General features: G+C 41.1%; 1 long non-coding RNA gene across 2 annotated transcripts in view; it reads right to left on the bottom strand.

Annotated features, from left to right (window-relative positions):
* Window positions 1-1790: 1790 nt before the first annotated feature.
* The window catches only part of Gm32005, a 52672-nt gene continuing 38608 nt past the window's right edge, over window positions 1791-15854 (bottom strand). The window contains exons 2-6 of one of the 2 annotated variants that reach the window (XR_879124.2): window positions 9089-9229; window positions 5586-5768; window positions 4896-5090; window positions 3781-3854; window positions 1791-2438 (exon numbers count right to left, since the gene is read on the bottom strand). This is a non-coding gene — a long non-coding RNA (predicted gene, 32005). The remainder of the gene's footprint in view (window positions 2439-3780; window positions 3855-4895; window positions 5091-5585; window positions 5769-9088; window positions 9230-15854) is intronic. The other variant, XR_387954.3, reaches the window with a different exon arrangement.

Below are 15854 nucleotides of genomic sequence, written 5' to 3'. Positions count from 1 at the left end.
CCTCATCCCGCTGAACTATCCTGCTTCTCTGGATTGAATGAGAAATTCCATGTGTCTAGACTATGCAGTAATAATACAGTCCTTGCCTTTGCTTGTGGTGATAAGATCTCCAGGATATTTTTAATCCCTGAGATGTTTATAACTACATATATGCAAAACCTTAAGACTGCTACTCAGGGCTACAAGGAAAATAAAATGCATCCTCGGTTCATATTGGACAGGCCTCTTCCAAGGGAAAAGAAACCTCTGTGATTTAAACAAAGCGCACATACATCCACACTTACTCCTGATGGTTCAGCAGTGAAAACTCCTCATTTATCTTTTACCTCTTGCCCCCTCTACATGGCCCCGATTCTTTATTCTCTCTGGCCGAAGTGATCGGGTTACAAAGCCAAGCTAATGCTGTTAGTGCTGGAATGACTTTTCTTACACTTGTGTATTCCACAGCTCTCAGAAAGTCAGAAGGAATTACTGCGCATTGAGTTCACCTTGCCAGAAAGATGACAAACAGAGGGAGGGAGGGGCAGGGAGCACAGGCGCCCAGCTGACCCGTTCTTTAACCTTTCCCTCTGGACGCCATTCTTCCCTCTGTGGGTGTCGCACAGGCCAGAGGCACGGCTAACTCTGCCCTTGAGATACAAAGAGAGCAGAGTTGACGTCAGCTGTTTCTTCCAGAGCAAACACTCCACCAACTCCACAGGCAGACAGCTTGCAAAATTGTCTTTGTAGGACTGCCGAGGTCTCCTTTCCCGTCAAGTTCACTTTGTATTCATTCAGCAAAGATGCACCTACTGCCGAGTGCACCAGGGGACATGGTGTCAGAGTCGTGGCAAGCCCACTTCATGGATGATTAGCATTCTCTGACCCAACCACCATTTTCAATCACATGCAGCGGTAGACATCTGGCTGCAGCAATTACTCCTATCCTTCAAAACCTTCCCTGCTCAACACCATTGGATTAACTTTGTTTTTTAAAAAAAGTGTTCTGCTTCCAATGATACCTTGCTCTGGGCAGACCACTGATGCAAACTCTGTATCAAAATACACGTAACATAACATGCTCTCCAAAAACATGAAGTCTATATATCTGCTCTAGCTTCTTTGCTGTCATGATAATAAAATCACTCTGACCAAAAACTACTTGAGGAGGAAAGCTTACAGGCTACAGCCTATCACTAGGAGAATTCGAGGCAGGCACCTGGAGACAGGAACTGAAACAGAGTCCACAAATGAATGCTGCTTATTGGGCTAGCTCCCAGACTCACAGTAAGACTCATCATATATAGCCTAGGCCTACCCGGCAAAGGAAGGCACCACCCACAGTGTACTGGTTCATTCTATATCAATTCACAACCAAAAATCATGCCCCTACAGACATGCCCACAGGTCATTCCATTGTAGGCATGTCCTCAGTTGAGGGTCCTTCTTCCCAGGTTTGTCAAATTGACATCCAAAATAAGTCATCACAATACTCCCTGTATATTTCCCATTAAGAAGCAGAGAATGAGATGAATAACTACTTGTCTGTTGGATTCTTAGCTGGTCCAGAATTCTTAAACTAAGCTCCTTTGGTTTTATTGAACATCTACCATAGGTGAACCACTAGACTAGGCTGGTGCACTCTTCAGAAGATAGCTACAAGAGTGACCCCACCTTGAGAATTCTTGGTCAACCTAATACCTATACAATTTTCAAACTTGCATTACAGAGACTTGGGGCTTTGTGGTTTATTAAACAGTCTCAATCTATTATCATTATTATTATTATTAAATCTTTTTTATAGTCCAGCACTATCCTCCTCTCAGTCTACCCTCCAGCAGTTCCTCATTCTATTCCTCCTCCCCAGTATCCAAGAGGATGTCCCTATCCCCCCAACCCCACCAGACCTCTCCATTCCCTAGGGCCTCAAGTCCCATGAGGGTTAGGTGTGTCTTCTCTCACTGAGGCCAGACCAGGCAGTCCTCAGCCATTCTTATGAGTGTAGGAAGCATTATGTTAGACTACATGTAGTTAAGATCAAGATTAATGATCTCTAGACACTGCACGCGATGTGATTGAACCCTGAGTTGCATGGCATGGTTATATTACTTTACTCAACAGTGAAGTTCCTCAGACCAAATGGTTTATTCTCTTCACATTTGGGAGGCTAGAGGCAAAAGCCAGACATTGACAGTATTGGTTCTTTCTGAGGACTACAAGAAAATGATCTATCCCAGGTTTCTCTTCCCCTTCTGATGAAAATGCCAGTCATAGTAAAGTAGGGTTCATCCTAATAGCTTCATTTTAACTGGATTACTGTGATGGTGAATCTTCATTATCAGCTCGATTAGAGTTGGGATGATTTGGGAGGCATCCCTTTGGATATGTCTGTGAGGCTGTTTCCAGAGGAAGGAAGACCAACCCTGAACACAGACAGCACTATCCAATAGCTCATGGTCCTGAAAGAAAATAAAAGAAAATGGAAGAATCCAGATGAACAATCTCTCTCTATTTCCTGACAGTGGGTGTAATACAACCAGATAGGTCATGTTTCTTCTGTAGTGTTTACACCACCATACAGACTTCATCTTACACCATGACCCAAAATAAACTCTTCCCTCCCCTTAAGTTCCTCTTTGTTAATTGTTTGGTGATAGCAGCGAGGAATCAATATCTCACCTTCCAGTAAGATTACATGCTGAGGTACTGAAACAAGGTTTGACATATGACCTCAAGCCGGTGGCATGGCTGAGAAGTACCACAGCTCAGCATTCTTCTCATTATCATCCATCCTTCATCCGGTTTTCTCATATATTTTTTTCTTTATTTACATTTCAAATGTTATCCCCTTTCCTGGTATCCCCCTGGGAGCCACCTATCCGATTCCCTCTCCTGCTGCTTCTATGAGGGTGTTCCCCCACCCACCCACTTCCACCTCTGTGCCCTGGCATTCATTTACACTGGGGCATCCAGCCTTTACAGGACCGAGGGCCTCTCCTCCCATTGATGCCCGACAAGGCCATCCTCTGCTACATATGCAGCTAGAGCCATGGGTCCCTCCATGTATACTCTTTGGTTGGTAGTTTAGTCCCTAGGAGCTTTGGGGTGGTCTGGTTGGTTGATATTGTTCATCCTATGGGGTTGCAAACCTCTTCAGCTCCTTACTCTTCAGCATCACTTCTCCTGGCTGCCACCTCTTCCATTCCTGAACACCACACTTACTACACACCATGGCTGAACTAGCACTCAGGCTGTTCCATTTCATCTCTTGATTCGATTCTTCTCGGGCTATCACAGAGGTCAAGTGAAATCTCTAAATTCTCAAGCATACCTCACTTGTTTAATCAAATCCAACTAATGATTTTCTGTTACCTTCAAAATTAAATCCAAACTCCTTGTTTTGACTTACCAAAACCACACACAGTTTGTTTCCCTCTTTGGTTTCATCTAAGACCATTTGGTCCTATGGAATGTTAAATACCAAACATCAAAGTGATCTTTTCAGACATCGCAATAATGCTTTGGGAGATTGGCTTGAATTTATTGAGGTTCAAGCACCTACCTGGATGCACACATCTAGTAACTTTGTAACTGAGAGTCACACTAAGTTTTTAATAATGACTAGTGCATATACACAGTACACATAGACTGAGTCCTTTGTAGGTTTCAATTGCTGTGATAAAATACCATGACCAAAAGTAACTTGGGTTTGTTTCATCTTATATTTCCACATCAAAAATCCATCAACAAAGGAATTCAGGGCAGGAACTGAAGCAGAAGCCATGGCAGAGTGATGCTTACTGACTTGTTCCTCAGTGCTTGTTCCTCTTGCTTTCTTGGACCACCCAGGATCACCTGATTAGAGTTAGCCACACCTAAAATGAACAGGATCCTCCCATGTCAATCATTAAACAAGAAAATGTTCAGCAGACATGTAGGCCAATCTTTTGGAGGCATCTTGTTTGAATAAGAGTGCCTCTTCCCAAATTATTCTAGTTTATATTTACATAAAACTAACCACCACAGCTACTCAACACTGCTATCTCCAGTGTGATGTGAGAATCGCCATATTTCTTATTTTAGGGATAAGGAAAGTGAAGTGAGATCTTAACCAATCAGCTTGTGCTCACATGGCCAGGAGCGCACATGGCTGTGATACAGTTCCTCACCTACACAGCTGGTCGTAGGGATCCCCCGAGGACCCCTTAAATTCTCCACATCTCACTCCTTTAAATTTAATTATTAAATTTTTGTTTTAAAATTGCAATTCACCAAGGGACCCATGGCTCGAGCTGCATATGTAGCAGAGGATGGCCCTGTCGGGCACCAATGGGAGAGGAGGCCCTTGGTTCTGTGAAGACTCGATGCCCTAGCATAGGGGAATGCTAGAGCAGTGAGGTAGAAGTGTGGGTGGGGTGGGGGAGCACCATCACAGAAGCAGGGAGGAGGAGGATGGGATAGGAGGTTTGGAGAGGGAAAACCGGGAAGGGGAAATAACATTTGAAATGTAAATAAATAACATAACCAATAAAATAAAATTGTAATTTAAAATACAATTAAGACACCAGCCTTGAGAGGCTTTTTAAAGATTAAAGGTATGCTATCTACATGAAGTTTTAAAATAAAATAAAAGTATCAGTTAGTCTTTCTAGTGAGAAGAGTCTGGGCCAAGGCTTAAGCATGAGATAAAATAAGAGATATAAATCTCCAAGCTTGACAGTAGCTTAAGTGAAATGGAGTAGAAATGAGATCACCAAAAAGAGAAACAGGGATCCATGCAAATGACTTTTTTCATCTGAAAGGCTCTGGGGATAAGGACTGTGAAGTCAAAGGCATGGCTGGCCTAACATTCGGTTCCTTAAACATACTCAGCCCAAGGCAATTGGAGTTGACAGGAGATCAAAATGCCACAGTACCTATTTGCACATCTTCTGGGTCCAGTCCCTCTGTACCAAATACCCAACCTTCCAGATGCAAACCTAGCACTGGAAGGATGGTGTGATCTCCAGAGGGACCGGTTTAGCATCTGATTCTGATGTGGTGTAAAGTCCATGTCCACTGTATTTCACAGTTTCGTTTGGAGATCATTCACAGGATGACTCCTGGGGTTCCTGGTCCAGCCAGGGGAGAAAAAAGTGACAATTTGACTTGCAGAAAATTTAATTTTTCTATCTAAGCTGGCAAGCACCATAACCACTTGGGGACCTTCCATTCCTAGCTGCATTCTATGAACTAGACATGAAGACAGGAAGAAAATAAAATGATCAGTAATCTCTCTATATCCCCACAGAGGTACTGCAGCAGTTGCTAGTAGCATGAAAAAAGAGTGCACACCCATGTTTTACAGCTGCCAGAAAACCCAGTTTTTATTAGCTTTATTTTATGTGTGAGAGTATATAGGTATACCAATGTGTGGGCAGTGCCCACAAAGGTCAGAAGAGGGTACTAGATGTCCTAGAATTGGAATTACAGATGGTTGTGAGCCAACCTGTGTTTGCTGAGAATTGAGCCCAGGTAGTCTTGAAGACTAAGTGCTCTTAGCCATCTCTCCAGCCCCAAGACACCCCACTTTCTTATTCCCACTAAAGTTCCTCCCCACAACTTACTTTATTCAAGGAGCCAGAATTCTGAGTTATCAAGTCCCCATGCTTCATTCCAACTTTTACTTAAAAGCGTGTCTTGAACACTGTTTCTTGATTGCTATAGTTTGCATTATGTCTTCCAACAAGGATGTGTTGAAGTCCAGTGTCTTAGAATGTGACCTCGCTTAGACATGCGAGTTTTGCAGCCTTAAAGTAAAATGAAGTTATTAGAATAAGTCCTAATCCTTTGCCTTGTCCTATTATATCTTGCCCCCTTATGTTTGGTTGTTTTATCTTGGAGGTCTGCTTGTTTCTGAAGGGAAATGGAGGGGGAGTGGATGAGAGAAAGAAAGGAGGAAGCTGGGAGGAGTGGAGGAGGGGGAGTTGTGATCAGGATGCATTGTATGAAGGAAGGGCCTATTTTCAATTTAAAAAAAGCATCACACATAATCTATTATGATTCATGTTACACATATTTGTGTATGTGCAAATATATGTGTATTATATATATGTATGCTATATAAGTTTAAATATATTGAAAATATAATACATATACCATATTATAGATTATATATACGCACAGAAACACAGAGAAAGGAGGAAGATGTGAAGAGTCATCCAGGGGTTACTTGAGGCTACAGGCAGCTAGGAGAGCATCAGCCAGGAACAAATGATTCCCAAGTACCTTCTAAGGGAACATTTTTCTGCTGAGCTTTTTTACCTCATATTTCTGACCTCTAGAAGAAAAAATGTTATTGTCTAAAGATATCCAGTTTGCAGTGCTTTATTAGGGCATACTCACAACCTGTGCCCTATCCTCATTTTATCCTTGTCTTAGATTCTCATTCTCTGATCATCCTGTATAAATCACTCTGAATATTCTTCTATTCTTCTCTCTCTCTCTCTCTCTCTCTCTATATATATATATATATATATATATATATATATATATATATAGTCTCAGCAGACTTCCTGATCCTCTGGCTCTTACAATCTTTCTGTCCTCTCTTCCACTATGTTCTCTGATACAGGAGCTGCAATATACATGCACCCACTGGGCTAGGCTCCTCACAATCTATTGGTCTCGGAGTTTTGTCCAGTGGTAACTTTTGTGATGGTCAGTGCTTGCTGTAAAAAGAAGCTTCTTTGATGAAGGTTGGTAGCTACGTTCATCTGTGCACACAAGGATAAGATTTAGAATGTAGGTAGAAATTATATTAGACCTCAGATTATTCTTATATTATTTTGTTCTCTTCCACATTCTGAGCAGAATTAATACCTACTCAATCTCTCCCACTTGATCTCTTTCTCTCAGTGTGGTGTGTGTGTGTGTGTGTGTGTGTGTGTGTGTGTGTGTGTGTGTGTGTGTGTATGTATGTGTGCTTATGTACTTACATATAACCACAACAACATCAATTTTGTAAAAGAAAAACTATGACTTCCTTCCTGCTTACATTGGTATTCCACATCCCTGGCATGGTTTTTGACACATAGTGTTTCCTAAATGAATTAGCATACTTAATGATTGAAAATAAATCTAAAAAATAAAAACAGAATTACTTTAAAACAAGCGAGGGCTGATAAGATAGCTAAGCAGACCAAAGGGCACTCTCACAGGACTAATGGCCTACACTTGATGACTAAAGCTCACAGGGTGGGAGGAGAGAAGTGATTCCTGAAAGACCTCCACCCTTCATACCATGGGACATGCATGCTTGCACACATACACACACATAGTAGAATAAATATAACACACATTTTAAAACAAGTGAAAAGTGTAAGTAGTACATTCTAAGATGCAACTCGAAAGTTTGGGCACTTGTCCTATCAAGATATAATTCAAAACTGCAGGCTGGACTAGAGAGCTTCCCCGGTGCTTCATAAGACCCTTCCTTTCCTCTTATAATGAAACATCTCAGAGCATTTCACTCCTGCTACATTTCATCAGACATATGAGTTTGTAGGAAACTATTCAACATTCATTCATCAACTGGAATTTCTTGCTGGGACAGGCTCCATGGGCTTCTTCCCAACGAGGTGGGAAAGAATTGATCAAACACAATGAGTTACCTTGTGACATGTCAAGAACGTAAAAGGCAATGGCAGAAAGCTTGTCTGGGTTATTCACCAACCCCTGCTGGCACCTTCATGCCTGGAAAACCAGCATTAAGGGAGAGAAACAAAAGCTGCCTCTCACTGCCCATAGCTCAAAGGTCAGAACAGAATAAATGCTAATATTACACAGATTACCTCTGAAGGGTTCTCTCTCCTTGGGTCCATATTTAACATGCAGATGTAGTAGTGTTTATTTATTTCTTCTTAACTCCTATGGCTTTCAAGTGAATATATGTATCTCTTTTGCATTAACATGATGAGAACTTCAATCTTGGATCCCACGGTTGAAAAGGCACGTCACAAAAACAGGATGTGACCACAAGAAGGTCACAGGAGAAAGATGGGTAGGGAGAATACAAATATCCAATACTTCTGTGGCTGAAAAACTGAGTAGCCCTGATTCCAGACATGGAAATATGTTATGAGCTGTGGGGCTCAGGGAAAAAGGAAGGTTAGGGGATACACCGAAGAGGACTTTTGCTCAACTGTAAGATAGGCTAAATTCAAAAGAGGTCTTTATTGAGCTGGAATCTATTAGAAACAGCTCATTCAGGGCTGCTTTAAAATAAATATGGGCTGGCAAAGAGTGCTCATCAGACTAAAGTGATGGCCTGAATCTGATTCCTAGGATCTCTATGATGGAAGGAGAGAACTCAGGGTTCTTTGCAAGTTATCCTCTGACCTCAACACAGGCTCACCACTCCTGACTCTGTCTTGCAAAACAGTCCTGTAAGAAAGCCAGCCAATACTCCCCTTTCTAAGAATAAATGGCTTCCTAAAACATTCTCCAGGGTCCATCTTGTCTCTTTTAAACTCATCTCAATTTCTGAGGGACCCTTAAAATTTGTAGACATACTTACTGAATGAATCCCAGAGATACAGATTTGTCTCTGACATAAAGATTTTATCCTTCTCAAGTTATATTAAAGTGCATAGCAGAAACAGTATTGTTAGAAACAGTGATGGGTTTGTGGCACTCTCCTTCCTCCCATCTTTTCTCTTCTCAAGGTTTGCTCTTTAATTCATCCTTCACTTTCAGCCATGGCCTCCTCTAACTAACTATTCCTCAGTAACTCTAACTTAGCTGTTCCTCGAGTCCTATTGAGGTTAACTTTCCTTCTTCTGGAAACTCAAAAGCCGGATATTTTTTAGTTTAATGTTCTCATTACCTAGTAGGAGAGCGCTAGAGTATCAAGTGACATAATAGCTGGACTAGACTGTGGTCTGCATGAGAATATGATAAGGATATTGAGCCACTAGCTACCCTGAAGTGGTTTCTGCAGTCAGTAACACTATACTCCACTTCCATATCTTTCCATGCACTGACCTGCACATACCCAAAATGAGAGCCAATGCTCTGTAAATGGAAAATCAAGGAAAAGTCATTTCCTGGGACCTAATTAAATACATACCTGAGCCACTGATCGTGGAAGTTCTAGGTTGCTTCTGTTCCTACTGAGCCTGAGAGGGTTGTTTCTTTTTATTCTGGTCATCTTTTCAAACGTCAGAGACTGCTGACATCTGCATTGAACCTCTGGCACTCCACATGGGCTCTGAAGAAAAACCAGAGAGACAGAGAGAGTGAAGGGAGACAGGAACCCATACTGAGCTCCAGACCTTGAATTCTATGAGAGACTTTAAAAATCCAATAACGAAAAAGCCGTCTGACTAAATACCAGTGTCCACAAGTGAAATATCAGAAATTCAATAAAAGTCACAGACTTCTATTTTTCGACGTGAGAAATATCCAGGAAATATTTTAAGCAGCTTACAGTACAGCACCTACAGTTCTGATGACTTAGGTGTAGCGTACAAAGTCATTGATGTGTATAAAAAGACAAAGAGCATGCCTGCACAAGATGCGATCGAAAGCCATTGTTATTTATGGCTTTAGTGGGAAGGGGATGTAGCATTTACCTCTCCTCTTTTTAGCACTGTACTTTTTTTTTTATTTTTATTTTTTATGTATTTTATTTGTATATACTTTATATTTTATATATGATTTACATATTGTTTATATTTATTTATTTTTAAATAGCATGCTATTCAAAAAGCAGCCATAGTTTTTGAGAACCAGGTTTCAGTATCTAACTATTAAACTTAAGTTCTTTCTTAACTTAAACCACCATGAGTAAGTTGCCAGTCCTTCTGGCCCTTGGATTTCTCAGCTGAGATGTAGGAAGAAATCGCAGCAGCTGATATAAACTAAGGGTCTCACAATTAAGAAGCAGATGCCAAATGCTCACCACAAATGCCCACACACAAACAAAGAGTTTAATAACAAATACAATTCTCACTTAACAGAACCAATTCATACTAATGTTCTACAAAATCATAATCTAAATTATATGGCTTCTTCAAGTCTAAGCTCCAATGTCCGTCTGTAGCTCTCCCTGGCTAATTTAAAAAGGCAAACACCTTTTGCTACCTACTCCCTATCTCCTGCAATAGGCAATTCCCCCCCCCCACTTCCTGCTTTCTTCTCCCAGAATGCTTCCCTCACTCCCATCATCATGCCAAGTAACTTCTTTACTCTATTTACTGTTTGACTTTGTCCATCAAAGTATCAGGACCTCAAGGACAGGGAGTTGTTGTTGACTACTGAGCACTTTGAACCTGAATCAGTATTGGCACACAGTAGAGGCTCAGTGAATGCCTACTGAATGAATCAATGTTTATATGGAGTATGTAAACACATGATGGATGGCACATGCTAGACGTGTTCCTTCAATTAGTTCTTCTAGAAGAAAATTCCTTAATCAGAAAGTGCTACGTACATAGTGAAGCCCTATAGGATGATTGAGTACAGATGAGTCTGGTGGAGACAAGGGTGAGGTAAGGGTCTTTCTCTTACTTGATCAAGGACAATAATGAGTAATTGCAACACCAGACTGGCTTTCTGTTTGTTTGTTTGTTTGTTTGTTTGTTTGTTTTACATTTCAAATGTTGCCCCTTTTCCAGTCCCCCCTCTAAGAGTTCATCACCCATCCTCCCCTTTGCCTCTGAAAGTGTGCTCTCACACCCCCATCCCCCCACCTCCCACCACCAGTCACCCACTTACCTCACTGACCCACCCACCACCCACACATTCCCCCTTTCTTCAAGTCTCTCTACAGTATTAAGTGCATCCTCTCCCACTGAGGCCAGTCAAGATAGTCCTCTACTACATATTGTTGGGGTCCACAGACCAGCACATGTAAGCTCTTTGGTCGGTGACTTAGTCTCTGGGAGTTCACAGGGGTCCTGATTAGTTGATACTGTTGTTCTTCCTATGGGGTTGCCAGCACCTTCAGCACTTTCAGCACCTTCAATCCTTCCCTAACTCTTCCATAGGGGTCCCCGACCTCAGGAGCAGGCACGAAACCCTAACACTATTATTGATGCTATGTTGAACTTGCAGACAGGAGCCTGGCATAGCTGTCCTCTGAGAGGCACTACCAGCAGCTGACTTGGACAGATGCAGGTACTTACATCCAACCGTTGGACTCAGAGGAAGATTCACAGAAAGTGGAAGCAAGACCACAAAAGTCAAAAGTGAGAAACGGAGCAGAGATAGAACGCTTACCACCAAACCCCATTCACCACTGTCAGTAACAATCACCCCATCAGCTGGCTAGTTTTGTTGGTTTATTAGTCTCCTGTAATTGGTTTAAATCAGTTTCTGGTTTATTAGTCTCCTGTAATTGGTTTAAATCAGTTTCTGGTTTATTAGTCTCCTGTAATTGGTTAACCAACAAAGAGCTAACCAACACCTGGAAACTGGTTAGCTAGAATGACTGCTCCAACATTCAACTAAAAATTAATGCTTGAAAATTAGCTAATTATAACAAGATTGTACACTGATTAAAATTGCCATCATTATTATTATTATTATTTCCTCTTTGCTTTATTTTTATTCTTCTAAGTCAAACCAGCCTATGAAATATATGGTATTTTGAATTACATGTGAATCAGTTTTACATGTATTTTTATATATTAAAAATGTTTCAGAATTTGTAAATTTTATTATGCTTTGTATGTGTTACTTTAAGGATCCATAGGGAAAGTCTGACTGGCTTAGAGGGAAAAGTAGCTGACTAAGGTCCTGTCTGAGATGTGGACAGATCCAGTGTAGACACAGAGCTCATGAAGATGAAATGTGGATCACTGTAGGAAGCTGGGGCTTCTGAACCAAGAGAGTGAAGGGAGCTGGGGAGGCATTCCCCCCCCCTTTATCAAAATTGCTCACCTGTAGCTGCTTTCTGAGGGGGAGAGACGGAGGTACAGGAGGAGTGGGTGCCAACCACATCTCCCTCTCTTGGTACTTTGGTGAAAACAGTCTTGTGGTTTTGTTTGCTTTGTTTTGTCTTCACAAAACAAATATTTGCAAAACAAATATTTGAGGAACTTCCCACTTTTCAGTACTTGATACCTGTATCATTGTTCATTTATTCATCAAGAAAACAGAAATGTTTTGCCACCTCCGTCTATGGAATAATAAGTAAGATGATGTCATGAGGAAGTTTCGAGAGTTATTCTGAATTATTGCCCATAATGTCCTTGCAAATTAACATTATATTTTAAAACAATTGTGAATTTTAATGACACTTTCTTATGTGGAAATTAATTGCTTTTGAGAAGAAAAAGATGTCGTCTTTTTCAGTTATACCTTCAGGGATAATGCTTGGATTTTGATGCCTTTTTTTTTTTTACCTGGGAAGGCGATGAAGGTCAAAATGTTAATTTCACTATCATTAATATTGTGATTCTAATTATTACCATTATACATTTTTACAGCGTGTTTCATCTCAGAGACGTGCAGTAACTAACTACTCTGTCTGTGAGCTGATTAACTCTGCCCTGAGTCGGAGGAAAAAATCTAAGTGGAAAAATAAAGTCAATTGTCATAATGGGGTTCACATATCTCCCCAAGAAGTGGAATGAAACAGACATGGTTGGTTTCACCTTCTTTCAAATTTGATATAATCTGAGCAGAACAGAAAGTGACTAAGAAGTCCCGAAATTATCTCCCCAGAATTTGAAAAGTGACAGTATCAGATCCAGCAGTTCCAGCGAGTGCATTCAATTTTGAAAGGCCAGTTAGATAAGAGAATATTGGCACAACTCTCCAGATATCCGTTCCCCAATTAACAATGTCATTTTCTGTTTTTCTGAGTGGAGCCTGGGAAGCTTGTCTTGGCATTGCACGGCTCTGCTTGGACCGCATTCTTTGCACAGATGGCAACTGCCCTGATCTCATAACCTTGGGAATCTGTGTGGACAGGAGAAAAAGGGTGGAGTAGGAAAGAATCATGTGGATAGCGTACAGCTATTCCTCAGGGCCTGCCACCCTCAGGTTCTGCTCTCATGAGCCTGTACTTTAGTGTGAAGACAGAGCCTCTCATTCAGATGTTCTGCTAAAAGTCAGCACTGTGGCTTTTTCTGTGTTTTCTTTGACTCTCTACAGCACAATAAATACAGAAGCAAGCAATGATAAACGAAGATCAAAAGTAAACTTTCTGCTGGGGGATTTGAGACTTCAGACAGACCACAGCCATCCAGCTTCTTTTTTCACTTTAGTAGAACATAAATGTGGCAAATGTTGATCCATAGGATGCTTAGGTGGAAGGATAGATGGATATGTGCACCACTAATAACAGCATAACCAGCACACTCTTTTGTCTCAATAAGCTTTTTTTTGCAGCCAATTGTGAATGAGTTCGCAAACTAGGCCATAGTAAGGAATTACTTCAAGGGGGAAAAAAAGGAAGATGTGAAATTTGTCTGTCTCGAGGGGTTATTATGGCTTGCAAATACCTAACCTCAAATGCCAATATCTGTCCTCTTACACCATTTAATGTTTCAGGTTGTAGGCTGCTCAGGAGCCTACAAGCCATTTGAATTTTACTTGATAATCTATTTTCCACTCCCCTCTTCTCCTGATAGCTATTGCAAGAGCAATTTACTTTGTGCTTAGACTGATTTAGGAATACAGGGACAGGGGCCATTTTCTGTGACACATTTTTTTTTCCTGGTCTATAGAAAGGCCTTAACAAAGACATTCAGGGTTTATAGGATCACCAGCTTTGATGCCAATTTGCATGTGACCATCAGACACCAACCAATGAAACTACGTTTGGGTCTTCCCGGCAGGCAGGATGGACGCTAAGTCATCAATAACTGGCAACAGTGACAGGACAACACAGCCATCTGATGAGAACTCGATGGAACTTGTCACTAGAAAGGGCTTATCTCCACTGAACAGCTGTGATGCTCCCTTGTAAAATATGCCTTCGTGGGGAAAAGTAGTAGTGTCTACTTGTTTAATTGATGGGAGTCCGTGCATTCCAATTTTATCTGGACAAAACATTTTGAAAAGGAAATTGGCACTCTCTGAATATATCTGACAATAGGGAAAGGTGGCTAATGTGTCCCATAACAGAGAAATTCAGTTTTTAAAAAGATAGTCATAAGTTAGTAGACAGACATTTGAATATTTGTGCAAAAGTATTCAGAACAGTATTCCTAATCACAGAAGGGGAAGCAACATTTGGAAAGTGATCTGTTTATGCAGATTGATATGTCATGTAATTGATACACTAGAACTCTGCTCAGCCCCCCCCCCAAAAAAACTTTATTTTTAGAAATCAACACTAAAGAGATACATACTGTATGAATTTATTTATGTTGAAGTCTATGACAAACTAATGCCAAGAACAAAACAAAACAAAAAACCATGAAAACGGATCCTACCTGGGGCAAAGCTGTTTCAGCGCCTTATTCTGAACATAATGAAGATAGAAACCACTGAAGTATATCGGAAAGAATATAAGAACAACTCCCAGCAAAGCAGATGTGAATTCCCACATACAAACAAGCTGCCTTGTCCTGGCTCACAGGTAATCAGTCAGCACATGACTGGGGAGGCTTTTCTTATTTCTAAGTGATGTAACAGGCACAAAAGAAATCAAAGGATAAGTTGACAACCACCATGGGGGTCTCCTAACCTAGAAAGGGGAACCCAAACTCATTGAGTTGATAATGCACAGAATGAAACACCTTAACTGAGAACAGGTTGTTCCCACGTTCAAGCCCTTACCCTTAGCCTATTCAGGAAGACTTTACTGGGTACCAAGTTCACACCTACACTCATCTCATCTGTCAACAGAGGACGAGAGGGGCTGGAGGTCTGTCTTTAAATGCAGCCATGTGAATGAAGCCACTATGTTCTGCCATATTGTCCCTATTGTCATAGCTCCACATTGCTCCGGTCTTCCATTTCCTTTAGGAAATCTAAAAAGAATTCCTTCTCTCCATTGAAGTACTTACCAAGATATAGCTGTTTTAGCCTCTATTTGTTTCTTATAATATTGTGAATTCCTGAGGACTGGGAATGAAGTCATTCATCTCGTGTGACACCCAGCATACCTAGTTACTTATTCCTTAAGAAGCATGCGCATTGGCAGTCCTAGACCTGCTCATCACACGCTGCTGTGTTTTAGTCCAGCATCTATGGAATAGCTAATGTAAAGTTCTATAGCTCTGTGCATCTTCTGCTAGGAAGAGGTAATAGCCCCAGCAGAGTCTTAGATCTAATATATGATACAAAAGATATTGATCATGAATGAAACTCGTGTTCAAACTTTATGTTTATCTGTGGCCTCAGGACTGCACAAATCTAGCTTACCATTAGCCCTACCTCATCTCATCTAGAAACCACATCAAGTCTTAGGCCTTTTTAAAGAGGGAAATCGGGTGGAAAGGATGAAATTTTATCTGATTCAGTGCACTGCCTTTGGCCTCCTAGAAGCAGCCGTCACCTGAGTAAACGGCAAAGAAAGCACAAAAAGCTAAATTCTAAAGTCTCTTGTGAAGTTACCAAATACAACAAACTGTATTCTCCTAAGAAAATAAATCTCATATAGGATTATACCATGGCAAAATCGTCTCTGTAAAAACTGGCAAGGCAAACTGCTTGGACAGAAAACACTCAGTACTTTCCAGGGACTGTTTTCTCTCTTTTCTGGTGTGTCGTAGACTGAGGTACGGCTGCAAATCACAGGAATGGAATGCGTGCCGACACCGGCCCTCACCTGACATGATGGAACAAAAAATGCCTCCAAGATATTATGGCCCAAATGCAGACGGCTTGGAGTCCTTCTTCTTACTCCTCACAACCCCTTCTGTTGTCAGACAACT

The sequence above is a fragment of the Mus musculus genome, chromosome 8, assembly GCF_000001635.26.
Source record: "Mus musculus strain C57BL/6J chromosome 8, GRCm38.p6 C57BL/6J".
Lineage (NCBI taxonomy): Eukaryota > Metazoa > Chordata > Mammalia > Rodentia > Muridae > Mus > Mus musculus.
Note: the sequence above shows the minus strand (reverse complement) of the source record. Positions and strands in the feature narration are given on the sequence as shown.